Source organism: Furipterus horrens, unplaced genomic scaffold (genome assembly GCF_987537825.1).
Source record: "Furipterus horrens unplaced genomic scaffold, mFurHor1.1.pri manual_scaffold_11, whole genome shotgun sequence".
NCBI classification, from domain to species: Eukaryota; Metazoa; Chordata; class Mammalia; order Chiroptera; family Furipteridae; genus Furipterus; species Furipterus horrens.
Window position 1 is genome coordinate 13,630,752 of NW_028327181.1, and position 27,390 is coordinate 13,658,141.

A 27,390-nucleotide genomic window follows, 5' to 3' on the forward strand; every position below is an offset into this window, starting at 1 on the left:
CCATATTGTGAGGAAGCCCAGGCCCTGTGGGGAGGCCTCAGCCATATGTAAGTGTTTCACCCGACAGCCCCAGCTGAAGTCTCATCCTCCAGGCCCCATCCTGACATCAGCCACAGGTGTATGAGTGAACAAGCCTTCAGAAGTTTCCCCCCTTCAGCCTTTGAGCCGTCCCTCCTGAACCCGCCCGACTCACAGATGCATGAACAAAGTGTCATTATTTTAAGCCACTGAATCTTGGCAATGTGCCACTGGAAGGAAGAGTGCGGTGCCTGACGCATTGGCATCACCCCCGACATGTTTGCTATTGACAGGTGGGCAGTTCTTGAAGGGCTTCCAACTCACCTATAAGGTGAATGATCCATTGTTGCTATGGACTGAATTGTGCCCCCTACCAAGTTCATATTGTGTCCTCCCAAAAATTCATATTCATATCAAGTTGAAATCCTAACCCCCAGTCTCTCAGAATGCGACTACTTGGAGATAGGGTTTTTAGAGAAGCCATTAAGGTAAAATGAGATCGTTGGGGTGGGCTTTAATCCAGTAGGCTGATGTCTCTGTAAGAGGAGAGAAGGACACGGTTTCAGAGGGACAGCCCGTGTGAAGAGAGAGGGAGGAGAAGCCATTCGCAAAGAGGCCTCAGAAGAAATCAACCTTGCCAACACCTTGATCTTGGACTTTCAGCCTTCTCACCTATGAAAAAATAAAATTTGTGTGGTTTAAGCCATTAGGTCTGTGGTACTTTGTTATGGCAGCCCTAGAAGACTAATATAATCCCTGAACCCACTTTACAGATGTTAAAAAAAAAAGCTCTAAGAGCTAGTGCCTCATCAGGCTGTACAGCTTCCAAGCAATGGAGTGAACTTGGTTCCTTCCCACCTCATGGGGGCTGACCTCATGTTCTAGGTCTGCATGTGGCTGGAGTAAACCAGCAGTGACTGCTAAGAACCCCAGGCTGCATCCAGGGCAGACATGGCCAATCCATCCCAGCACTCTCTCCCCAAGGCCAGGTGTGGGTTGAGTCTCCTTCTCCAGCCAAGTAGTCCCATGGGGGCTATCAAGGGCCAGAGGAGGGGATGGCACTGCTCAGAGGGCCCACCTAAGGCTGCCCTATTTGGGTTGCCTCTTGGGGGAAGTTTCTCTGGTTCTGTGGGGTTATTGTGATGTAACTGTTACCCCAGGACACCCTATGATTAACTCACTAACACATTGTCACCTGCCATCTGTGACATAAGAGACATATGGAGGGGACAGAGCTGGGCCTACAATGGGGGAAACTATTTATAAATGATACCCTCAGCAGGAGCCCTCCTCCCTGCATAGCCCTGAGCCCTTGGGTCAAGAAAGTTTAGCAAGCCCCCAGCCTTGGAGTCTGAGGGACACCCAGTCTGCCCATTGGAATCCCCTAGGAGATGGAAATGATTACCCGAGTCAGCCCACCTCCAAAGATACTGATGGGATTGCCCTGGGGAGGGCCCTGGGCATAGGTTTTTCTTTAAAGCTTCTGGAGATTTTCTCAGAGCCTGAGAGCCTCTGATATAAATTTCAGTGCCCACTGGATTCTAGGGGAGTGGAGGGGGTCCTGGGTTCAAGGACTTCTATAAGCCTCCTGTCAAGTTCTCAAAGGGACAAGCTTATTGCTACCTCAGGACCTTGGCACAAGCTATTCCCTCAGCCTCAACATTTTGCAGGCTCCTCATCCCCTCTAGAGCCTTAGCTTAAATACTGCTTCCTCCAGGTTGCTTTTTCCTGATTACTCTGCCTTTCTTCCTTTTCCCTCCTACTGTTCCCTGTTCTTTTCCTTTATATCTCTCCTAATGTTTTCCAATTTTGCAGTCATTGGGTTTTTTTCTTATTGTGTGTCTCTCACCCCCAATAAACTGTGAACCTACTGGAGCTGCAGCAGTATCAGTGTCATTTACTATTAGGCCCCAATGCTGAGCAGAGTGCCTAGCACATAGTAGGTGCTCAACATATATAGTAAATAAATTAAATGACAAAAAAATCAGTTCTCTCTGAGCCTCACTTCACTGTGAGGATTAAACAAGTTAATTTCTGTAAAGTGCTTAGAAAATTCTACCTAATATTCAATAAATGAGCTGGTGCACATCAGGTGCTTAGCACATGGCCTGGCCTAGAATAAACTCTCATTATTGGTGAACGATTACTATTATTATCATTGCTATTGTTGTTGTTGTTTACCCTGTATACAGCACCGAGTAGGAGCCTCATAAAATTGTGAACTATCAATGTAATGTAGCCTTGGACCTGCCACAGGGATGCAGGGTATGGCCACCAGCGGAAGCCTCTGTACTGGTCTGCTGTGGGAGGAAAGTATGGCCCAGAGAGGGCAGTGCACTTGTCCAAGATCACCCAGCAGTCTGAGGCAGGTCCAGGACCACAACCCAGAACTCCGGACTTCCCTTCCTCTCCTGGCAGTGTGCTTAGGCAGAGCTCTTCCCCTTTGTGTAATGGCCTGGGGGCTCTGGGGAGGTCACAGAGGTCAGGCCCACCCCTGCCCCCAGCCCTAGACCCCAAGCCTGTCCCTTGGTGACCTGGGTGGCCACTTGGTGGCACTGTGGAGTCACCACCAAGAGGCAGCCACTCCAGGAGCCTCAGTCTGGTACAGCTTAGCCATGAGACCTCAGAGGAGACAGTACCGAGGCCAAAAGGGTGCTCTGCTCTGACCTCCTTCCAGATGAGAAGACTCAGGCCCAGAGAGGGGTGGGCACACCTTGTCAAAGTCACACAGCTGGTGTCAGAAGGAAGAAAGAAAATAGGCCTTTTATTGAACACCTACTATGTGCCACGTGTGCAACTATCTCATCCAGTTATCACAAACACCCAATGACATGAGAAACAGTCTCCCCATTTTCCAGATGAGTGCACTGAGGCACAGACAGCTTAAGGGGAGATATAGCAGCAATGATGACAATGATATTAAGTCTATAATGTTCATTGAATGCAGCACATGTAAACAGTGTTAGTGCACCAGGCCAATCCCACAACAAGTCCAAGACTTGGACAACCATATCAACCCGTTTTACAGAGATGGAAACTGAGGCTCAGAGAGAGAGAGCCATTTGCAGAGGTCACACGGCCAGGAAGTGTCTGCTGCCAGGATGTGTTCCTGCCCAGAGAGGATTTGACCTGTCTGTGCCCTCTCTCCCTGATATCCCAGCGTCAGCCAACCCCAGGCCAGCGTGGCCAGATATGGGCCAGTCCTAGGCTCCCAGTGATTTGGGAAGGCCCAGCGCTTCCCCAAACCCACAGCTGGCTGGAAGGGGCACCACAGCTGCCCGGCCAGGGCTGCAGTCAGGGGTCTGGGTCTCCACTGGGATTCGCAGTGGAGTGGTCCCTGCACCTCTCCACGTGACTCAATAGCCCCTGGTCCAGCCGTGAGCAAGGGGGTGCTGATGTGTGCCCCGGAACGGTCTCCAGGACCCCCTGAAGGATGAGGACGCAGGGAGAGGCAATGAGGAGGCTGGGAAGAGTCACCACAGAGCAGAATGAACAGAAGGATAATGAAGTAGAGAGGAGAGAGACTGCGTAAAGGCAGCGCCAGGAACAGAGCGAGAGAGACAGAAAAGCACATAGAGAGAGAAACTAAAAGGAAACAGAGAGGGACCAACAGACCCAGAAAGACAGGGGCAAGAAAAGGTGCATGTTAAGAGAGAGACAGACAGGAGGGGAGAAAGACTGAGAGACAGGGACAGGAGAGATAGGACATCTCGGGGACAGACAGGGACAAAGGGATGAGGAGTCAGAGAGACTGAGGAGAAACAGATGTGTTGGAGATGGAGACCCAGACTGAGACAAGCACCAAGAGGACACCAGAGCAAATTCTCAGGGGACAAGGACCAGGAGGCCAGGCAGAGAGAAGCCACAGAAAAGGCAGGACTGGAAGAGACTGAGAAAAGCAACACAAAGATCAGAGGGAAGCAAAGAGGAAGGTAAGATTACAGAAAGACAGAAGCAGAGAGGACCGAAGTGGGAAAGAGTGGGGAGCAGGGGAGGATGAGGCAGTTGGAGGGTGGAGGAAGGCAGAGATTCTCCCTGGTTTCTGGACACTCCATTTACCACCTGCCCCCACCCCCTGGAGCCCTCCCCTTGTAGTGGGGCCTGGCCAGGGTCCAGAAGGGCAAAGGCCAGGAGGGTGGACTCACTGTAGCCCCTAGGCCTGCATCTTCTACTTCCGCCCACTCTGCAAGCCCCACGCTCCTCGTTTGCATAAAGTAATATTCCTGTGGGGAATGCTAATGTGCCCTGCTATTTTTGCCTCTCCTGGATTGTGGTTTGCATACATTTGCATACCCTGGGAGAATTAAGCTGGGATCATGTAAATGAGCCCACCAGCTTGGGGGTGAAGGGGGCTCCTGGCTCCCCGACTCCCGACAGGCTGTGCAGCCCTAGCCGTACCCTGGGGGTGCCCTGGGAAGGACCCATTGACAGGGAAGGATCAGCTATATACATTCCTCATGCCAAGGCCATTGTCCACCCAGGTTTGGGGTAGCCAGAGGGAATTTACTGATACGAGCCTGTCACATCCTTCTTCAAACCTTTTGTGGCTTTTGGGATCTTCAAATAAAAGCCAAAACTTCACTGGAGCCACAAGAACTAGCCCTTGCCAGCCCCTCTAAGTCACACTGCCCCTCCTTCTAGACACATGGAACTTGCTTTCCTCAGGAACTACCAACTGCTCACCACAGGACCTTTGCATATGCTGTCTTCATTGCCTGCAATGCCTTTTCTCTTCCTTTCTTCACTTAGTTACATCTAATTCATCCTTCAAACTCCAGGTGGACTACCCCTTCCTCAGGGAAGCCCCCCTGTTGCCTCCAACCTCATCCTCACAGTACATATTCTTAACTCCCCACACACCAACCCTTGGAGGGCTGGAACTTTTATTGATGCAGTACCTTAGCTCATGCCTGTCTCTGTGAGACCATGAGAACTATGAGTACAGGAGCCTCATCTCCTTAAGTCACTGCCCCCAACCCAACACCTAGCAGTGCTGGTTACATAGGAGTTCCTGATAAATATTTGTTGAATGAATGAGTGAATGAATGAATGGGGCAGACCTGTAAATTCATTCTCTAAGTGGGAACCTTCAGGAGCCCAGCCCTCAAACTCAGGTGGTGCACTGGACTTTAAAAAATATATTAATTAAGCACGTTCTATGACTCCCCAACATCTCCACAAGGGATATAAGGGAATTAGCTGAATGTCGCAGATGGGAGAACAAAGGTTCAGAGAGGGATAGTCATAGGGTCGAGGTCACACAGCAGAACGGAGAGTCCAACACAGACCTGTGTGACCCTGGAGTACCAAGTCCCACCCCTGCATACTTTCCACTGATGCCCCCTCAGTAGGACCCAAGGGGAAAGTACTTTCCTTGGCCTCATGGAAGGGTTGTATATACATATGCAGGTGCGAATTCAGACTGGAATGAGTTAAACAGAGTGCACAGCACTGTTGTCTGACCCACTCAGATCCCACATCCATGGGTGTGTCCATGCTGCATGCATGGGTGTGCCTATATCGACCCACATGTATTCATTCAAGGCACACACACCTGGGCTTGTGCAGACTTTCACTCAGTCACTCAACAAACGCTTTATGCAGGCTCACTGTGTATCAGATACTGGGCCAGAACTATGAGGAGTTGTAAGAATTGACTAGGCCTTGCATCCCAGGCACACACATGCATTGCACACACATTTGAATATTCACTCACATGTGCACATGCTTTGCTGGCATAAGCATGGAGGATCCAGAGGGTGTGAAGGCACAGAGGTAAGCTATGGCACACATAACGCATGCAAGTCCCCTACACACCCACACACAGGGGGCACCCTGGGGCAGAGGTCATGCATGGAGAGGGCAAGTGACTTGCCCAGGGTCACTCAGTAAAGTCATTGCCGAAACCTGAGATGGACTAAGAGCAACCACAAAACTGAAAACTGGACTTGACCCAGACAGATCTGGGATCTGATGCTTCCACACTTACAAGGGGCGGAGGAGGGACTTGACCTGTCACTCTCTTCCTGAGCCTGATTTTTCTTTTTGCAAATTACAAATGGGGAATGGTAGACAATTTCTTCTTCAAGGGCTTTGTGCATCACAATTTTCCATGTGCCTAGCACATAGTGAGCCCTCAATAACAAACAAGTGTTCTATTCTTATCATCATCATCATCGTTACAACTTCTCTTGTTTGGGTCTCAGGATTCTCAGTCCAGTGCTCTTTGAGCTGCCTCCCTGCACCACCCAGAAGCTGGACACACCCCTGCCACCTCTTTCTCCTGACGTCAGTGTCCTCTGGGCCCCCAGAGAGTAAGGCTGAGAATACGTTTAATTTTCAGACCAGCCGAGCAACTCTTGCCCTGCGAAAAAGGGCTTTCTTTTCTGAAAGTTCAAGGTTTCTCCTCAGCAAACCAATACTTGCTTAGTTATTAAGAGACAGTCATCTGCCAAGGCAGGAATCAGCCTGGCTGGGATTTGCAGAGGGGCCAAAGTACCCATGAGATAGTAGGTACCTTCATTTACATATGAGGACACCAAGGCACAGAGAGGGTAAGCAACTGGCCCAGGATTGCACAGCTCAAAAGTGGCCCAGCTGGGATTTTAATCCAGGCCATCAGGCTCTCAATCCTAGTGCCTCTCATCCAAAAGGTCCAACAAATGGTAGATGGGCAGGCAGGCAACAAATTGATGGCAGGTGATATCTGCGTGGGCAGAGCCTTCCAGGGACATAGACGCTGCCCTGTGCTCAGGGGATGCCCCAGACTGGCCTCATGGAACCATGTTTGGAGGCCTGCTCAGCCCAGGGGACGCCAGACCGCCTGCTTCCAGCCTGTTGGTTTAAAGAAGATATTCAATTATCTCAGCCAAGACGCTCACACGTGCTCTGATGAGTTGAAAAGGGAGAATAAGGAGCCGGCATCACGTCCTGTCAGAGATAATTAGAGGGAACATCATTTTAAAGGAAATAAGCCTGTGGCCAATTGTTCAAGATTGATTAAGTTGGTGGCCAGCACCGGCAACTGGGAAAGGGGACAGCAGTCTGCCTTGATCACATCACCTGCATTGTGCACAGGGGACTTCGACCAGGGGCCATGGCCGGCCCGGGTGGCCGGGGCGCACGACCGACTGGCAACCCCATAGCTGACATCCTCCCTGCTCCAGGGCTGCAGGGAGCTGCTCTGAGGGGACTTGGGGGCAGCATGTGTGGGAAGGGCTGCTGCTTCTCTCCAGGCAGGACAAGATTTCAGCCTTGCTAGGCCTCGGGCAGGACCTGGCTGGCCTCAGGAAGGAGAAGACATGTTAGGACCTTCACTGGCAGCAGGTCAGGCATGGTTTACTGAGCATCTACTAAGTACCACTGTATCCCAGCCTGAGAGTACGTTGCAGGCGGAAAGGGCGGTGTGTAGACAGGCCCTGAGGCAGGGGCAGGTGTGGCACATTGGCCTGGCTGGAGCAAGGATGCCAGGAGCCAGGAGGAGGAGGCTCCAGAGAATGCCACCCAAAAGCTGTGAATGAGCCACTGGCATTTCTCAGGCATCTCCTCTGGGCCAGGCCTTGGGCTCCACCTGCCCCACAAGGAAGGCGGTGAGACCAATCAGATCACAGATGAGGCATCTGAAGGTTGGAGAGGTGAAGTCATTGCCGAGGTGCTATAAGTAATACATGGCGGAGCTGAGTCCTTTTTCTAACATGACTGTCCCATGAGCCCAAACCCACCTGCCCCGAACCATAGCATTCCAGTAGGTCGGGGCTGCAGGTGACCTTGAAAGGCTATCTGATTCACCTTGTTCATTGCCTATAACAGGAAACCTGAGCCTGGAGCGAGGAGTCCAAGTGTGTACAGTCAGGCTAAGAATCAGGAATGAATGTGTCCTGTGTTAGCCTCCGCAGCCTCATTTTAATATGCCCACAGGAAACGGATATCATTAACTGCTGTGGCAGAACCAACTACTGGTTTTCTATGAGTTAATAGGCAGTATCCTTTTGTTTCATATTTACCACTCCAGGGCCACACGAAACAGCATTTCTGAACTGTTTCGGGTACACGTACCCTCTAGGATGCCCTTTGAAAATCCAGGGCTCCAATCACTTGAGTTGGTAAAATGCTGCCTACTGTAGCCCCTTTGGAGAGTCACGGTGTGCATGAATCATATAAAGGCTCTGATAAGTCCTGCCACAAAGGATCCTGCTTCTATTTCCTTAGCTCAGCCTTCCCAAAATTTATTTGAGCACAAAATCCTTACAAAATATGATCAGAATTGAGATTTCCCAAGAGTGGTAATGGGATATCATGATCTTGGTAACTAAGAGAAGCTAAGACAGTACTAATGACCTTGGAGAAGAGAATTCTGAATACATCTTGGAGGGTGGGTGCAATAAGAAAGCAAGGGAGAAATATTCAAAGAACCAGGGGACTATTTTCAGGCAGAGAAAAGAAGACCCAGAACAGGGTATGGTGGCTGCCTTCAAATCTCTGGGAGGCTCCCAAGGTGTTCCGTGGGGAAATTTTCTCTCTCGTTTAAGAGAGCTGACTTAAGACCAACAAGCAGATGTTAGTTAGTGTAGGGAAGGGGTTGAAGCTTTCACTGGAGACTGACTATCTTGGTAGGAAGTGAGTTCACCATCACCAGAAGCATGCAAGTAGGAACTGGATGGCTATTATATTAGGGCTGGGAAAGAATGACTTCCTTCTACAATTCTGGAGTTTCCGGGAGAAGTAATGCAACCCATGTCCAGGCCATGCTAAGTTCCCCTCTTCTCTCCAGACTGGGCAGAGAGAAGTCAGGTCTGTCACATCCATCTGACATTAGGAAAATTCTTATAAATAAAATAGTTCCTATAAAAGCTGTATGAGCTCTCTACAGTTCATCTCATCTCGATGGTAATAAAACCAAGCCCGTAACTCCAGTGTCGTCTTCCATCTACAAGAGGAACCGCTTATTTTAAGAAGTATAAAAAGAAAAGTAATTTACAGTCTATTAACATTTTAAAAAGTGTGTTAGCAAGACGGGCGAATATATTACTGGCTCAATGAGGGATCCAGAGAGATGTAGAAAGTGGAATCCTATAAATTTCCTTCGGTCTCCGTTTTCACCTGGATTACTGCAAACTCCTCCTGGACCCCCCGACAGCCGCTCGCTCGTTTCTGCCCCTTTCCGGGAGAAGGCTGGACTGGGAACGGGACCATGAAGGGGCAGTGCGGTAGGTCCACGAGGCTGTGTATGGGCGTGATTGGGCCTGGGTTCCTAAGTCAGATCTCGGTTCCCATCCAGCTTGTTCTGCAGGCTGCCAACTTCTGAGAGCCTCCGGCAAGTTGTCTAATCGATGGACAAAATATACCCCAAGGCTCTTTTTTTATATGAAAGCTTTGATTTTTCAAGCAAGCCTTGGGAGGGGTGTCAGTGACCCCATCAGGTGCCTGGTGCACTGGAGGTCCTCCCCAGCCTCCCCTGGCCCAGTGAAGGGGCCTCCAGCTGCCTCCCCAGAACTGAGCTGGGCCCTGGGCAGGGGAGCAGAGTGGGGTGGGGATGGATTTCAAACTACAGATCAAGGGAAATACATGGAAACAATTACAGAAAGATGGACTTGAAGGAAAACAAACCGTCCTCTCCCAGGAACGCAGCCACATAGGACTAGCCAGAGGGAGGGACTGGGTCTGTCGCAGGGCAGAAGCCAGGCAGTCGGGCGGGGCCCCCTCAGAGGTGGGCACGTTCCATGTGACTGTCACCCTGGGGCTTGGGTACGGACCGAGCCCTGGCTCAGACTTCACCTGCCACATCACCAACAAGCCCCTTCTCCTTCCAGTGTGTGTGTGTCTCTCACACACACACATGCACACACACACACAGTCTCACACATGGGCACACATGCATCCATCCCTTATACACATGTGGAAAACGCACATGTATACATACACACCTATACTTTTCACACACACACCTCAATACAACCACATAAGTGGCACACATACACCCATCCTTTATTCACACGTGCCAGCATAGCCATGTATGTGCATATACCCCACACGTGTGCACATTTGTGTCGACACAATTGCCACATGTACACACATCCATGTATGCCTGCTTAGTGTGCACACCCACAGGCATGCACACTCCCAGTCATTTGTGTTTACACACCTGTGTGCACATAGTCATTATACCACGTTCTAACACACGTCCCACACACAGCCACACGCCCAGCGTGTGCATACACCAAACACACGCACGTGCCCGCGCCCACGCAGTAACTTCCCACCCTCACTGGCCAGGGCAGTGCACTCAGAAGCGCCGCACACACACGCATCGTCCCCGGAAAGGGTCCCTGGGCTGCGAGTGCGGGCCGCTGGGCCGCCGGACAGACCGCACTCACATCTCAGCTGCCTCCCGGCCTGGGCCTGTGTTTGTGCAGCTGTTCCCCTCCCCCACGTGCAGGGAGGGGGCAGGAAGAGCACCGCGGGGGAGGGGCAGGCCACAGTGGCCCTAATCAAGAATTTCACACCCCCAGCGGGACCAGGCCCCTCTGCAAAGCCCCCACATCCAGCTGGGTGAAAGCCCAAAGCTGGCTTTGTTCACAGGCTGCTGGGGACAGCAGGGGCCCCTCTCTGGACCGTGTCCCCTCCCAGTTCAGAGGACCGGGCCCCAAACTCTCTTTGGAGGGTTTTTCTGTGCCTGGGTCCGGCTTGCCCCAGCTGGGTGCCCCGCCAAGGGCCGGCAGGCACCAAATGGGCCTCAAAGAGCCCTCCGGTTGCCCTTTCCCAGGCCTTATCAGTGGGGGGTGCACGAGGGGCCATGGGTCCCAGACACTTCAGCCTCTGCATGCTGGGGTTCCCAGGGAGTCTGAGCACATATGATTTTAAGATTTGAGTCTTGAGAGTCTTATTTTTAGAACTACAGGGCCAACTCCCCACTCCCATTTTCTAGCCCAGCATCCTCAAAAATGCCACATGGTCTCACCTCTTGGCCTTTGCTCAAGCTGTTCCCCCTACCACCCATCTCAAATGCCTTTCCCCTCTTAATGTGGGCTACTCTTATCCACCTCCTTTCAAATTCAGGGCAGGTACCTCCTCCTCCAGGAAGCCCTCTTTGCCTCTGTCTGTGTGCCCCCACCCCTCCTGCTGCCTGCTCTTCCTCTATCTTGTTCCTCTAGCACTGTCAACATCTTGCTTCATGTATTTGTGTCCTGGATCATGAGCTGCCAGGGCAGGACTGGACTCCCATCGCCATGGCAACCCCCAAACTGGCACAAAGCCTGGCACACTGGTGTAGGTCTTTGTTGAAGGAAGGAAGCATCACCCAGCAGAGATATGGTGAAGTTCAGCTTTGATGCCTCACATTCATGGGCCTTGTGGAATGAATTAGGTCCCCGTTCCTAATTTAAGAGTTAAATAATACCACACATATATTACAAAAGTTAGGTAAATTTCCCCTTCTCTCCTGTCATTACCTAGAAAGCTGCCAACTTCTAGATTGTAATTATTCACACGAATAATGAAATTAGCATATCTATCAGCTCACTCCCTGCTCATTACATACCTGGAAGAGCCATGTGTTCCGATTTCAAATCACCCACCTCTGGAGGCTCACTGGGCTTGGGGCTCTGGAATGGCCCCTGGGGAGGAGCTGCATGCCCACCCCCTGCACACCCTCAGACCCTAGAGACCCTGCTGCGTGGGAAGTTCATGTCTGATCAGCTTTTAACCACATCTTACCAGTGGGTGCGGGGCCATCTGTTGAACCTGCCGTGGCGAGGCGTAGGGCTGCGGGATGGTGATATAGGGAGGTGGACCTGACTCCTGGGTCACTCCACACCTCTGGGGGACTGTGGACGGGCCTCTCCACAGCCGCTTCGACCAGTGAAGTGGGGGTGACAGTACCATAAGCTCTGTTGAGGGTAAACAGGATATGCTGGTAAAAGCAGTGTCTAGATGCAAACAGGCTTGGGTTCAAGTTCTGGCTTTCCCGGTCATTTGCTACAGGACGTCTCTCTGAGCCTCAGTTTTCCCTTCTGTAGAATGAGAATAACAGAGCAAGTGTAAGGATCCAATAATGTTCCACTGTGCCCAGCACACAGTAGGTGCTCAATAAACGCCAGTTATTGTGGTTGTCGTCCAGATTGGTGTTTGCTCCAGGTATGAGATGAGCTCCCTCTCTGTTATGGACCATGTGTATGTGTCCCCTTAAACCCATGTGATGAAACTCTATTCCACCCATGTGATGGTATGAGGAGGTGGGGCCTTGGGAGGTTACGAGGATTGGATGAAGTCAAGCCAGTGGAGTCTTCATAGATGGGATTGCTGTCCTCCTAAGAGTCAGGAGACAGCATGCGTCCTCTCTGCTCTCCGTCATGTGCAGACACGAGGAGGGGTCTCTGGTCTTCAACCCAGACGATGGCTCTCACCAAACCCAGCCAGGTGGACACCCTGATTTCAGATGCCCAGCTTCCACAATTGGGAGGAATAAATTTCTGTTTATAAGCCATAGTTGATGGTATTTTTGTTAAGAAGTCTGAACTAATGAAGACACTCTCCTAGCAGGAATTCTAGTCATGAAATGGGACCAAAATAAAACCAAGAAGTCAGCATTGGGGTTTGCCTTGCCTCTCTACCGAGTATCCCCAGCTCCTAGAGCTCCCCAGAATTCTGTCGGAATGCCGGGTTCTGGCTCTCCCCACCTGACTCCATTCAAACTGCTGTCCAATTGCAGCTGAAGTCACGGCCAGGTAGATCGGCAGGGACCAGCCCTGCGCACATTGGTGTTCGCTGGTTCACACACACTCATTCCAACTTGTATCCGGATCTCACTGTGAGCAATGTGAGAGGCTTGGGGAGCCAGTGAATGTTCAAGAGCAGGAGAGGGCTGGACTCATGGTCTGGCTTTGCAAACTATAAATGTCAGGTTGTTGTGGGGACCTTTGTCCAGACCTTCTATGATCCCACACAGAAGGCCTCAGGGCCTTAACTGGTGCCATCCTTGTACCCTGACTTTGCCTCCTCAATGCCGCAGGACTAGTTGGCTTCTCCCTAAGCCTACCTGCCCTTCCAGATTGGCTGGACACCTTCACGAGTACCACTGTTGCCCTTTGGGGAGTCGAGATGATCAAGGCTGCCTCCTCTTAGCTCTCACCATCTAGAGCTTTGCCACCATGAGTTGAGCTTCTTTGCCCAGTGACTGATCAGACCACACTCCTGCCCATTTCACAGACAGGAGATGGGAAGTTCAAGTCCATGGTCAAGGAGAGAATCACTGGGATCACATCCTTGCTCTGCCTCTTATGAACCACATGACCTCGACCGTGTTGCATCTCTTCTCTAAGCCTTTGGTTTTCCCAGCTCTAAAGTGAGCTACTAATATCTGTGCATCCTACTAATATCTGTGCATCAGGTTGACGTGAGACTTAAACAAAGCTCAGCATACAGAGTGCCCAGCACAATGCCTAGGTCAGCCCAGAGTGCAGACAAAAGGTTTTTGTTATTGCTATGGTCGTGAATGATGTCCTGTCTCCATCTGTCCCCTCCGTTTGCAGTCATCGTCAGGAAGTTAGAAACCAGAGGTCACACATGCATGGTCTGGAGGCCCCATCCGGCTCCCAGATGTGTTTTGTTTGGCTAACATTGTTCCTCGTCAGTTTTTTAAAACTGAATTAGTTGCCAATGTTTAAAGATTGGGAGGTTTCACATAAAAATAAAGATTTGGGGTCTCTCAAGGAACTTCAGAAGTTTGGGCCACATCAGAATCACGTTCACCCGTCCAGATCCTAGGGCAGCTGGAGCTGAGAAGTGTCCGCCCCATCAGAGGAGGCACGCGCTCTGCAGGCTGCCCCAGGCCCCACCCCTCCGTATTGCCTCATTCCTGGCCAGTTCTACTCCTTTAGGTAGTTCACTTGCCCCTGGAGAATTCCACATGTGGAAACCCTGCTCTAGACAGAGTTTCTCTTCTGTAAGATCCACTGAGGAAGGGTCCAAGCCACAGCCAACCAAGTAAAGCTCAGCAAAAAACACAGCCCATGGACACGGACCCTTCTCCCAACTTCACAGCCAGGGCCCAGAAAGAAGTTCAACACCCCCTGTCACCCAAAAGCTCCATCACCCCCTGGATGCTGAAAGCCACCCCCTACTCATGCCCACTTGAGGAGCCCACAGAGTGCCCCCTACGTGGCCCCAGCCCCTCTAAGAGTTGACCAGAGAAAATGGCTCCCAGCTGAGCGGGCCGGCCGCAGCGCCCCGACTGTAACTGGGGATACAGTAATTAGATGATGGCAGAGTGTACCCAGGGCTCAGCTTTCAGCCCCAGGTCCCACCGACAACCGTCCCATTTGGAAAGTTCGCCTGACATTCCTGAGCCGGGCCACCTTGCCAAAGAAAACTCAAGCGAGGCTTGTCTTGGCACGGACTCAACCCCCAGCCTCAGCAGGAAAACCAAAAACATTTACACAGCTGGGGCTGTGACGCCCGCTTCCCTCAAGAGTTTGTCAGGGCTCGGCCAGCTTGGCGGGCTGGGGGGCACCTCTGAAGGGGCCTGTGTTCCCCCCCGAGCTCGGCCAGGCCTGGCTGTCCAGACAGAAAACACTGTGGCCATCCTCGGGAGGTGGGAGAGGAGGCGCAAGAAAATAAGGGCTGCTCAGGGGCCTGGGGGCTGGGCTTAGACCCACCCACCCATTGATCGCCGCCCCCAGTTCAACCACATCTGCACAGCTCATGGTGGCCATCCCGCCACTCGACCTGTGCGTGTCGGCCAATAACGTGATCCCAAGACACAGCTAATGGAACGCTGGGTGCCTGGGGCCTCCACGCTCTCGGCTGTGAGGGACAGTCCCCTCGCCACTCTCCCTTTGCAGTTCCCTTGTCTTTTTCCCTGGCTGCTCATCCACGGGCTTCTGCAATGCTCCCCGCTGCCCAGCACCCTTGCAGTCTCTGAAGTCCAAGGGCTACGGTGAAGAGGTCCCGGAGGGTGGGGTTAAAAGCCAGAAGCCCGGATGCATCGGTGAGCATGCTGGGGGTTGCCAAATTATCTGCTAAGTCCCTCTTGAATCCTTCTGCTTCTCTCTGTGCCAGTCATCCCCACCACAGCCCAGGCCGCCATCCTCTCCCGCCTGGTGGCTGTGGCAGCCTCCTCCCTGGCCTCCCAGCTGTGGCTCCTGCCCTCAGGGACAATTCTCAGAACCAAAGGCAGTATGAACTCTTTTATTCTCTCAATTGTGAGATATAACTAACATACAGCAAAGTGCGGACAATCTAGTTTTGTACAGTTTCAAGATTCGTTATCAAGCAGGTGCCTGTGTAACCATCAGATAAGAGACAGAACCTCAGAAGTACCTGCCTGCCCCTCCTCCAGCCCACTCCTTCCCCTCCCCCCACCAGATTTCACGACTCTCCTGATCTTGGTGATCATCATTTTCTTGGGTTTTCTTTAGACTTGAAAACAACATGATTTAGTTTTGCCTATTTCTGGATTTTATATCTGTGTGTCTGGCTTCATCCCTTCAACAGTGCGAGGAGCTGTAGCTTATTTATTTTTCATGGTTGTATAATATTTCATAGTATGAACATATCAAAATAATTTTTTAAATCTCTTTTTCTGTGGATGGATGTTTGGTTGTTTCCACTTTGGGGCTACTTTAAGATTATAAATAGTCATATCTTCTGGTACCCAAGTGCATAGCATAGGGTAAGTTGTGCAGTCACAAACATACTCTGTGATCAAACAAATTCAAGAAAAGCCACATTGCACTTGCTGAGCCATCAGTGCCTTAATGTGTTGATGTGGGCTGTGACCCTCCACCTCTCCACCTCTGTGCCAGGCCCAGGTGATTAAGGATGAATGAACGTACTTTAAGGGGTGAGGTGAATGGAGAGTGTTGGCCTTGAAATCTGACCACAGTTTTTACTTCTTGCTGACTTGCTATGTAGGCTTAGGCACATCCCTTGCCCTCTTTGAGCTTCTTCCATTTTTTTTATCTGCATCAACACAAGCTGAGAAATCATGACTCCCTAAGAGGCTTCTCTCTATGACATTAAAATACTCATGTGCAATTGTTTTAATTGGCCAGAAAGATTCTGAAGGAGGGGACATTTGACCTGGGTCTTGAGGATTTAGGAACTCCTATGGGGAGCAAGGGGAGTGTTAAATGGAATCTGGACCCCCTAGAGCTTCTTTAAGGGAAAGTTAGAAGAACAGTGGGACCAATACAGAGGTAGCCAATGGAATACAAGAGAGAAATAATTATATAGATCAAATCATCTCATTGCCAAGCCCCTTCCTATCCCTGCCCCACCCTGGGAACAACCAGAGACAGGCAGAGACCTTATGACCTGGACATACATTCTCAACAGGGCTAAAGTGTGTTCCTTAGGAGGCCAAAAAAAAATATCTTACAGATGTACATACAGTATATAAACAAATATCCAGTACATCTGTGGGATTAAATTTTCCCAGGATGGAAGGTGGGGAGCAGATAAGAAAAAATGTCTAAAATGATTCTTTAAGAAGACAATACTTTTTAAAATGCTGAGGAAACCTTGATCTATAGATTTCTAATTCAAATACCCACAGGGACCAGACAGGAAACTTAGAGAATGAAGTAGGTGGTATATGAGACAATAAGGAAGAGTGGAGACTGTGGCAAACTAGCATGCCCAAATTGTATAAATATATTATATCCATTTTTTTAAACATCATTGCTCAGGCTTAATAAAACACATTTGCAGGCTGGATCAGTCTTGCCATCCAACAGTTTGCAACCCCAGAGCTAAGTAAAGAACCAGACCAAGCCCAGTTTCTGTGGCCAATGCAAAGACAGCATTCAATCTAGTTCAATGCCAATTGGCTGCCACCATGTGAGGTGTGGGCCCCTTCACCCCACATACATCATTTCAGGGGCTTTCCCAAGCATTCTCCCTTAGATGGGACCCAAAGCCCTGTTCCACATCATTCACACTTGCATATTATGGGGGTTAATGCCACATGATGCATAATTAATGATACTGAATAAATATGCATATTGGCAATCACCCATTGACTGCTATGAACAGATTCCTGAACACAGGCTAATTGATTGGCTGACTGTATTCACCGTATTCAATACTGTTGTCTCCAGCACATACGCAAACCGAACCTAGCAAGGAGGAGCCCATGACGTTGCGGTTTCTAAGAGACACACACCCTGCATTGGAAACTTCTCTCATTGGTCCAGGTAAGACACCCTTGGCCCATAGGTCCTTTTCTGTCAAAGGGCAACAGTGATGAGCCAGCGTGGACCAGGCGTTTTGTGATCATCCAAGGAAGTATAATTATTGCTGTTCTGCATATATAGAAAGAATGGTTCAGAGAGGGTATTTTGCTCAGGGTCCCACAGCTAATCGTCAGAGGAGCCAGGATGCCAACCCAGTTTGTTGATTTCCACATCTGTGCTGCTTTCTTTTCCAAACGGTTTCTGAGCTCCTGAAACTGTGGTGCAGCGGGCAGACGAGGAACTGACTCACCAAGTCATCCAATCTCTCGTGAGCACAGCCCCTGGTCCCGGTGGCATCTCGGACACAGGACACACAGACAAGCTCTGCCCTCACGAGGGCCTGTTCTGGGATGAAGATGGTGTTTTGAGAGCCACAGAGAGAGCATCCCTCCGTAAGCCCCTCAGGGAGGAGGTGGCACCTGAGCAGGAGTTTGAGGGGCAGAAAGCATCTGGAAGAGGAGATCATGAGAGACGCGAACAGTGAAGGCAAGCGCAGCAGCAAACGTGTGAAGCGGGAAAGTAAAAAGTGTCCCCTGAGCAGAGGCAAATGGGCCTGCGCAGGGCATGGGGGGAGAAGGTGGGAAGAGGATGGTGAGCAGAGTTGGGAGCCATACGGCGGGTTGCCTGAAAGCCAGGAGAAGGGAATGGAACAGCCCTCCAGAATGAAGAGGACAAGCGTCAGGAGCTCCCTTGAGGACTTCGGTGGGTCTTTGGTGATCACCGTGCCTATATCTGCCTCCTTCTCCCACTAGCAGCCCCCAGATGTTTCCTCTGGGGAAACACCGCCCCACACAAGAGGCACACACCATTCTTAGCCCTCTGTGTTTAGGTGGGAAGAGCGCCACCCTTCACTCAAGGGGCGGAACCTAATTGGGTTAAAACTATCAAGCTTCCTCCTCCTGAGCACAGAGATTGGTGCAGACAAAGTCATGGTACCTCTGACATGGAAACAAATAAGCTGAGACTCGGGGAAGAAATCTTTCTCCCTTAAGTGAGCGCTACCAGGGGGTTATTCATTGCCTTTAGATGGTGCAGAGTAAGGATGTTGAGGCCTGCTGAGACCATATTTGCCACCATGGAGGGAGCCTCTGGATCAAACTGGACCTGAACCCTACACTGCACAGCTCTCAGAGACAGGTCAGTGAATTCCCTTCTTTGGTCTAAGCCACTTTAAGCTAGGCTCTGCCTTTTTTTTTACAACCAAAGACTCCTGACAGACATAAGAAAATTTCACTTCCTAGCTTCTCCTAGTGAAATGCATTTAATAAAAGGTCAGAGCACAGAAGACCATGGAACTCTCAGTAACAGAGAGGAAGAAAGGGTGGCACACAGCCTGCCAATCTCAGCAAAATCTTTTGGGTTTTGTTCTGTCATCTTTTGCTCTTCCTTCCCCCACATCACTAGCTACCTGAGCATGAAACCTAGAGCCCTTTCCCCCAGTGTCCCTGAAGGACCTGCTCACTGCCAACAGCCAGGGTTTCAGTCACCACCCTAGAGATGAAAAGTATGTTACATTTTGCTATGAAGGGGCTTCACATTCATCACTTCATCTCATGTCATTTAAATGAGGTAAATGCATATAAAGATCTTAGCAAAGGTCCACCCCATGGTGAATCCCTAATACAGGCCCAGAGCTGTAGTTCTCACAGCCAACTTGTAGAGTATATGTGTTTACCCTCTCGTTTTAAAGTGAGAGAATGTAAGGTCGCTAAAGGCTGATCTCACTCCTGCAGGACTTGTCAGTACCTTTACTATGTTCCTATTCATTGACCACCCAGAGAGAGCCAATGTGTATAGCATTTCTCAAACTGATTTCGCCACAGAACCCCTTAGGGCTGGTGCTCTGAGGAACATGGTTTAGGAAACAGTGGCTTGGGGTGGTCCCTGGTGGCTCCTTTGGTACAGGAAACATGGGTCCAAATTACAGCCCTTTCACTGGCCAGTTGTCAGCATCCCAGCAAGAGGTCTTCCCTTCCTGAACCTCAGTTTTCTCCACTGTAAAATGGGGGAGAAACTTACATAAACATATCTGGCAGTGCCAAGGTAAGGAGGGGTATGCCAACGGGTATGACCCTAAGGGCATATGTGTATGCTTGGTGAGTGTCTTAGTCGGCTTGGGCTGCCGTAACAAAAGACCATAGACTGAGTGGCTTAAATCACACAACGTACTTCTCACAGTTCTGGAGGCTGGAAGTCTAGGATCCAGGTGCCAGCACAGTTGGGTTCTGGTGAGGTCTCTCCTCCTGGCTTGCAAATGGCCTTCTCTCTGTATCCTCACATGGTTGGAGGGAAGGGGAGCAAACCTTCTGGTGTCTCTTCTTATAAGGGCACAAGTCCCATCATGGGGGCCCCACCCTCGTGACCTCATCTAACTGTATTTACTTCCCAAAGACCTCATCTCCAAATAACATTGTACCGGGGGGTTAGGGCTTCAACATATGAAAATGGGAGTGGCGACAATTCAGTCCATAGTAGTGAGCTGAAAATCAGGCCCAACTCCTCTCCCCGACCCCTGCCCCTCTTTGCACTGATTTCAGCTAAATGTAAAAATTAGAGTCATTCAATGAGAGATTGGGCCTGAGAATCCCTGACCTCCATTTTAATCTTTATGTGAATCTGTAGCATCTCCATATTTCAATCAATCATTTAATATCTTCTCAGGCAGAGTTGGAGGAAGGATACCCAGTAATAGTCACTATTGCTTGCTGAGGGTGTTGACAAAGATGGATCTCTTCCCTTTGACTTATCTTGATTTTCGGATTATCTACACTAACAAATATGAATATGTTGTAAGTTTATAGAGTGACTGATGCACAGCCTTGGGGGCCAGGCTGCCTGGGCTCTGATTCTACTTGTGGGACTCAGACAGTTCCGTCCCATTGTCTCCCCTCTTTAAAATACAATATAACATTCATTGTTTTAATTGCCTTTGGCTGTGTGACCAGCTACCCACAAGGTAACAACAGTTTGGTCTTGCCCACAATATGTGGGTCACAAACTCTGGAAGGGTTCAGTTGGAAAGGGTTCATTTCTAATCTGAGAGGCAGCAGCTAGACCCGCAGGGTTGGCGGACTCACCTCCAATATGGCTTTTTCACTCACACATGTGGCCCCTGAGTACCCCTTGACCTTTCTCTGTCCCCACAGGCATCTCGTCTTCCAGGGCCTCTTCATGTGGCTTGGGCTTCGTCACAACATGGCAGCTCAGAGTACCTAGAGCAAGGACATTGTCTGATCTGGCTTCAAAAGTTCCAGAACATTACTTTCATCGCTTTTTATCAGTCATAGCAAGTGACAAGCAAGCCCAGATTCAAAAGAAGGCACCCCAGTCCCACCTTTTATTGGCAGGACTGGCAAAGAGTTTGCAGCCATCTTTAACCCAGTACATCCACCTGCCCCACAAAGATTCTTGTGAGATTTCGACCAGGGCTGTCTGTGAAGGGCTTAGCTCTAGGGTGCCATTCGAGATTCTGGAAATGTAGATCTGATCGTCTTGCCAGCGGTGATCACCCAATCCTCTGACAGCACCCTGGACAGGGGTTTAAACACTGACATGGCACACAAGTGAGAAAGCCCACCTGGCCCCACAGCCTGGCATCAGGTACCAGGCACCTGGTCACTGAACCCCCGGGTCCCTCCAGGTCCCCCCTTGCCTGCTCTAGTCCTCCAAGGAGGCAGGATGGGCTCCAACTCACGCTTCAGGTTCCAGTCCAGCTCCATCACTTCCCTGAGCAAGCTCCTCACCCCCACTGATCTCAGAAACCCCACCTGCAAAGCTGGAGTTATCCAAGAACCCAGTCCAAAGGGCTGAGTCTGATTAAGATGATTCAATAAAGCACTTGGCATTTGTCTACAGCGGAGCTCTCAATAAATGTCAGATCTTAGGAGCTGTGAATTGGTATTATTATTTGTACAATTATTTTGGAAGACGGCTGCTATTTTGCAGTGAGTGCTGTGGAGGGGGCTGCAGCAGGAAGCTGCTCCTCAAAGCAAGTTTTGACATTCCTCAGATATGAAAGGAGAAGCCAGAATAAGGAGAAGACACAGAGTTTGGGGGCCATTTAGCAATTGGGCTAACAAACAGCCTTGTACACCCCTGAGCATCACACAAAGGTCACACCACATCACCAAGGAGAGGTTACCCCAGGCTCATTCTGCTCACTTAGCCAAGGCCCAGGGTCACATCTCTGCCTTTGTGGGAAAAGCTAGTGCCAGCACACCCCCAAAAGTGAGTCTGTTTTTATTCCAACAGGTTGCCATGTAGAAAGAAATAGAAACATCGCCAAGAGCCTCTGACGCCTGCGACGATTTCCTTGGGTTGTCCTTCAACTATGTAGAACAGGAAAAGGACAGAAGACGCGATTAAAGCAATGTATGATTTGCCATAAATAATAAATCAATAACCATCGGAGATGTGACCGTCTCTCTTCAACTGGGTTTAAAACAAAAAATTAAATATAGAACAAAGGAAACTATAAAGGAAATACAAGAGGCAGCAGCAGGAGAGAGAGATTTTCCTGCTGTTTCCTGCCTTAAAAAAATACCCTCCAAGGAGATGGGTCTTGGCTGAGCAGGAGGACTAGGTGGCCCTGTGGGGGGTCGTCACGCTGGCACAAAGCCTTACTAAACACTCCCCTGGCGAATCATGGATTTCATGCTGTACAAGGAAGGAGGAAACCACCCAGAGGGGGCCAGGGGCTGCAGCAGGAAAAGCCCAAGTTTAGGCATCTTGGACTGGACTCCAGGCTCTGCCATTTTACCCACTACGTGACCTTGGGCTTGGCTGCTCCTCCAGGCTCCCCATCTGCATAATGGGGGACAATGTCTCCATCCTCCCTGGGACCATTGAGAGGATTGAATGAGATCCATCTAAAAGGTCTGGAACCTTGGAAACAACTAGTGAGGTCATTCAGGTAAAATTCCATTCTTGTCTGAAAAGGGTGCCCTCATTCATATCAGGACCCAGGGTGGGTGCTTCCTCGGTGGGTCATACCAGTTTCCATAGCCTTCCACAGTGCACGCCGGCACCAGTCTACCTGCTGACCCACAAGGGGTTAATCTCCCAGCCTGCCTAGCTGTGCTCCTCCCACTGGTATTTTGTTGAGCACCTACTATGCGCATGCCAGCTGAGGCCTCTGTTGGCCTTCTGAGCTCTGAGGTTTTCTCTCCCATGAGATGGCAGAAGAGGACCACCTAGCAGTTCAGTTTCCCTCTCAGCCACACCATGGCCTGGGCAACCTCTGCCCCTTCCTATGGCTTAAATAGCCTCAAACCTCCATTTCTGGACGCCACCCTCTTATTGGCCATAATTCATTTCTGTTCCTTATATCTATGCTCTTGACCAAGTGACCATGCAGAGCGCTCCCACTCTGACTCCCGACTCAGCCACTTGCTTTGGCCAGTGGCATGCTAGCAAAAAGAGGCTTTAAAAGCACCTGTGTGATTGGGCTTGCTCACTGAGGTCATGTGAAAATCTTCAGGCTAGCCTGCTGGTGCATGGGGTGTGTGGAGCTGAGCTTCATCCTCACTCATGCCAGATGACCCTAGCCTAGATCAGCTGGCAGCCCAGTCCACTCCAGGACTTTGAGTGAGATCAGCCAAGATCAACCGAGCCCTGCCCAGAGCAGCTAAATCCCACTGACACATGAACTGAATAAATGTTGGTCACCAAAATCTGCTGAGCTTTTAGGGGATGTTTGTTACTCAGCATTATCGTGGTCATAGATAACTGATACACTCGCCAACTCCTTGGGCTTAACATGTGCACAGCTAAACTCACTTTCTTTGCCCTCATTCTGCCTACTGAAGCCCCATCCCATTGGAGGCTCCCACCTTCTACCCAGTGACCCAGCAAGAAATCTGGGCCTTTAACTTCTTCTGCTCCTCACCCTTCGCACTTACAGGTGCTGTGCCATATTTCCACCCCTGAATGTCTCTGGACTTGGACTTGGACTTGTCTCACCTGAACACCTGGCTCTCACACTTGGATTATTCCCATAATTACCCACCTCTGAACTAGTTTCCCCCAGCCAGACTTGTCTCTGTCAATTGCATATCCACACAACCCCCTGGGAAGAATTTTTCTAAGAGGGAATCTGCTTCAAACCATCCACTAACAGTCAGAAATGCACTCCAGCCTGGCCCACTTCTCCAGACACATACTCATACTGTATTGCCTCAGGTAATGTTCACTCCAACACACGGAACTACCACACCCTTCCCTGCAAACACCATCCTATTGTATGACGCTGTGCCTTTACATATGCTGTTCCCATTGCCAAAATGCCCTTCCCTAACTCTCTTATGTTGGCAATTCCTACAAAGCTCCTTTATAAATGATTGCAAGTGTCACCTTCTCAGCTAAGCTGCAAGCTGCCAAAGGAAGCGATGCAGCAGCCTAGGGGAGAGTCCTTGTCTGTGTGGGAGGTAACACGCCCTCTTCCTAGACTAAGGGAAAGCCTGGCTTGGGACTTTGACTTCTGCAAGTCGACTGTGGAAAGCACATGTGTGGCCCTTCAGGACACACAGGACTGGTTTTAAATCCCAGTTAATCCTCTTCCTGGCCGGGACTTCAGCTCTCTGGACCCCAGTGTCACCAGGGTTGCTGGTGGAAGGTAAGAGCTGAGGACCCATCAAGCCACGAGAGGAATGCAAAGGCTCGTTGGATCCTCCCCAACCATATTTTGTTGGGGAGAAAACTGAGGCTTCCAGAAGTGGAATGATTTGCCCCGTCATGTGACTTTGGTGCAGACAGGCCTGGAGTTGGAGATGCACCTCCCGCTTTTGGGAGCAAAGACAGAGCGGCCGCAGACCCTCCTATCGCTCCCTTTTACCCTAACAAGGTCCCCTCCCCCCAATTCTGTCTTCCACGACTCCAACTAGATAGCCTCCTGTTTCACTCCGGCAGTTCCCTGACCCCTTGTCCCTGGGGCCAGCATTAGATTACAGATAAAGCCCCGCCAGGCAGGCAGGGGAGATCCCTCCCCCATGCCTGACCTCCACTAAGGGATGAATTTGGGGTGGCGGGGCGTGAGGGCGCGGCGGGGGGAGAACAAGAGATGGAGACAAGGCTGCCGGACAGATGGGGAGATAAGAACCTAAAAGGCAGCTGGGGCAGCGGGGCCATAGCCAGGAGCCAGTGGGCCAGTGGGGGCTGGGCCCCGGGAGACACCGTGAGACGGACCCTTCACAAAGGGGAAATCGGAGACGCCTGTGGGACACTGTCCAGTCCCCCATGCCCCTGACCCTCGGTGGCCAGGCTGGGCACAGACCCCGGCCTCCGGACTCCAGTCCCGGTGCTCCTGCAAGCAGTGGCCACAAGCCTCCTGGGCCTCCGACAACCAGCGTAGGTGGGCAGCACAGGAACTCATAGACCCATTTCACAGACTGAGAAACCGAGGCCCTGAGTGTTGCACCTAAGGTCCCACAGAGCGACGGTGGAGAGGGCCTGGGCCATAACCTCACATCTCCAAGTCAGGGCAGGGACATCCTTGGATCCTCAACAGACAAGCGGAGATGGCACCACAGGCGGGCACTAATGTTTGGTGGCACCTACTTTGTGTTGGCTGCTGGGTCACAAGGTGAGCAGAAAGGTATGGTCCTTCCCCATCCACAGCTCACAGCTAGAGGTGGGGGACACACCCACAAGCAGGACAGTGCGGTGGGTCGGGCAGGGATGGGGACACCCAGGACAGTGAGGCCAGAGAAGCACTTCTTGCTGCACTTGTCCTGACAGCAACTGCGTGAGGCAGTCAGTCCATGGGCATCGCCAGGCCCATTTCACAGGTGAGAAAGCTGAGGCCCGTTTCACGGATGAGGAAGAGGAGCTCAGAGCTGGGGTGGCAACCAGGGCCCTCACCTTGGACTCTCTTTTCCACACCTCACTGCCCTCCTCATCCTCATCCTAGACATGATTGTCTAGGTTCTGAAGGCTGGCCCCGGGGAGATGGCAGAGGCCTGGCTGCGACACCCCCGGTCACAGCATGTCCAAAGGCACCAGTAGCCTTAACAGCTCTTAAAGGGTCTCTCAGATCAGGGCCAGAATCCAGACAATGGGGAACCCTGAGTGCTGAGGAGCCTTGGGATGGGGTGTTGCACATGGTGAGTGTGAACACACGCACACACAAGTACACGTGCACACGCTCAGTCTTGTTGGCCTTGGAAGCAGCCAGTCTCTTGCTGCTAGATGTCAGGACCAGCCCCAAAGTAAATACAAAAATCAGATTTTCTCCAAAGCACTTGCAACACGTTCCCATGGGGCCGAGAAATCCTTCCATGTCGTGGGCTGTGAAAGACGCTGACTCCGTGACGGAATAATGCGCTTTCTTATGCAAGTGCCATGCACTCGTGCACAGCCAGCCCGCCTTCCCACCCGCTTCCCACCCTCCTCGGTCTCCCCTGGAGAAGCTTCAGAGACCCAGCCCTGGCACACGCATTTCACTTGAGATATGAGACTAGGTCTGGGCGGGGAAGAAACTCATCCAAGGTCACAGAGCCGGCGCGCGAATCAAACCCAGGCCCCAGATTCCAGCCACCTCCCAGCGGACTTCTGGAAAATAACCTCAGGATCTTTTTCACTTTTCTCTCACCCTTACCTGATCGTCTTTCTTTGGGCACTGCCCTCCATTTTCTTCATTCCCTTCTTCACTCCTTCCTCAACTTACCCCACCTCCTAGGTCCCTCCCTGGGTTCTCCTTTCTTCCCTCTCCCCCTCTTTGCTCCGTTTCTCTCTGTGGTTCTCTCTTTCTCCATTTCTCCACTTCCTCGACCCTCCCACGCCCCCTCCATCATCCTCAATTCTCTCCCTGTCTCCCCCCTCTCCTGAGACCCCCTTCCCTCTCGCCTGCACCTTCCCTCCTTACCCACCCACCCTGTCCCCATGCTCACCTTCAGAGGGTGCCTTTTTGCCCCCATCAGCATCAGCCCTGCCTTTGCCAAATCCCCCAGCTCTAGCTTCTGGGTCATGCCAACCAAGACAGACATGGATCAGCCAGGGAGCGCTCCCACCACCCCACTTCCCCTGGGACTGCCAGGCCCAGGCCCCAGCCTATATCTGCAGCCACCCTGAGTGAAAGAGCAGGCACCTGAGGGAAGCAGGGCTAGGGCTGGGGCTGGGTGGACAGGAGCTCTGATTAAAGCCTGCTTCCAGCGCGGCCTGGTTTGCATTACCTCCGCCGGGCCGGCTCCAGGCTGACAGCTGGACGCACTTTTCCAGGGCTCAGGGAAGGGAGTTGGACCGTCTGCGCACACACATGCGTGGGCTCCGTCCCGGGCAGCCCCGTAATGGCTTTCGCATGGAGAAGGAAATAAGCTTCTCCAAACTCCAGCACCGATTTTCCTGTCAAGAGATTTTGGATTCAAAAAAAAAAAAAAATTATAATCACAAAGAAAAGGGCTTTGCGGTTTGCACAAAAGGGTCTGGGCCATGTGAAGTCAGAGTCTGAAATGGAACCAGAATCCAGAGACAATGGGGAGGAAGAAAGAACAGGGGAGGGACCTAAGTGTCTGTCCCTGGCAGTGGCTGGGCCTTAGGGGACACTCTTGGCCCGAGAAGCCAAGAAGAACAGAGGGAAAGCCTCTGCCTGAAGGACCAACTCACTCCTGGCCGCTCCTTAAGCGGCACCCCCCACCCCATGCCCTTCTATGTCCATCCTCGCCCCGGGGCATGAGCCCAGGTTTTAGCATTTGGCTCATGGTTCGAGTCCCAGCCTCTTCACTGACAGCTGGATGGAACCCATCAAGCCTCAGCCTCCTTTCTGTTACGTGGACCCACCAGCCTCCTTCCTGGGGTTGTTGGCAGAACCCACTGAGCTGAGATGTGTACGCCACTTGGCTGGTGGCTGGAGTGAGCTCATCCTCCTATGGGGAGAGCCCTGGGCTGGAAGGGCACATACCCAGAATCCATCCTGGCTCTGGCTCTCGTCTCTGTGCGGGGCCTCACTGTGCCCGCATGTGAAACGGGGAGGCAGGACCCTGAGCCCTCTCCCGCCCTCCTGGCTCCTCGCCTGCCCTAGAGGGGCTCACAGGATGCACCGTGGTGTTCCTCCCTGTTTCACAGCCTTTGCCCATGCTGTTCCTCCTGCCTGGATGGCCTTTCCCTCACCCACAGGCCTAGGGATATGATTCCTTCTAAGGAAGTCCTC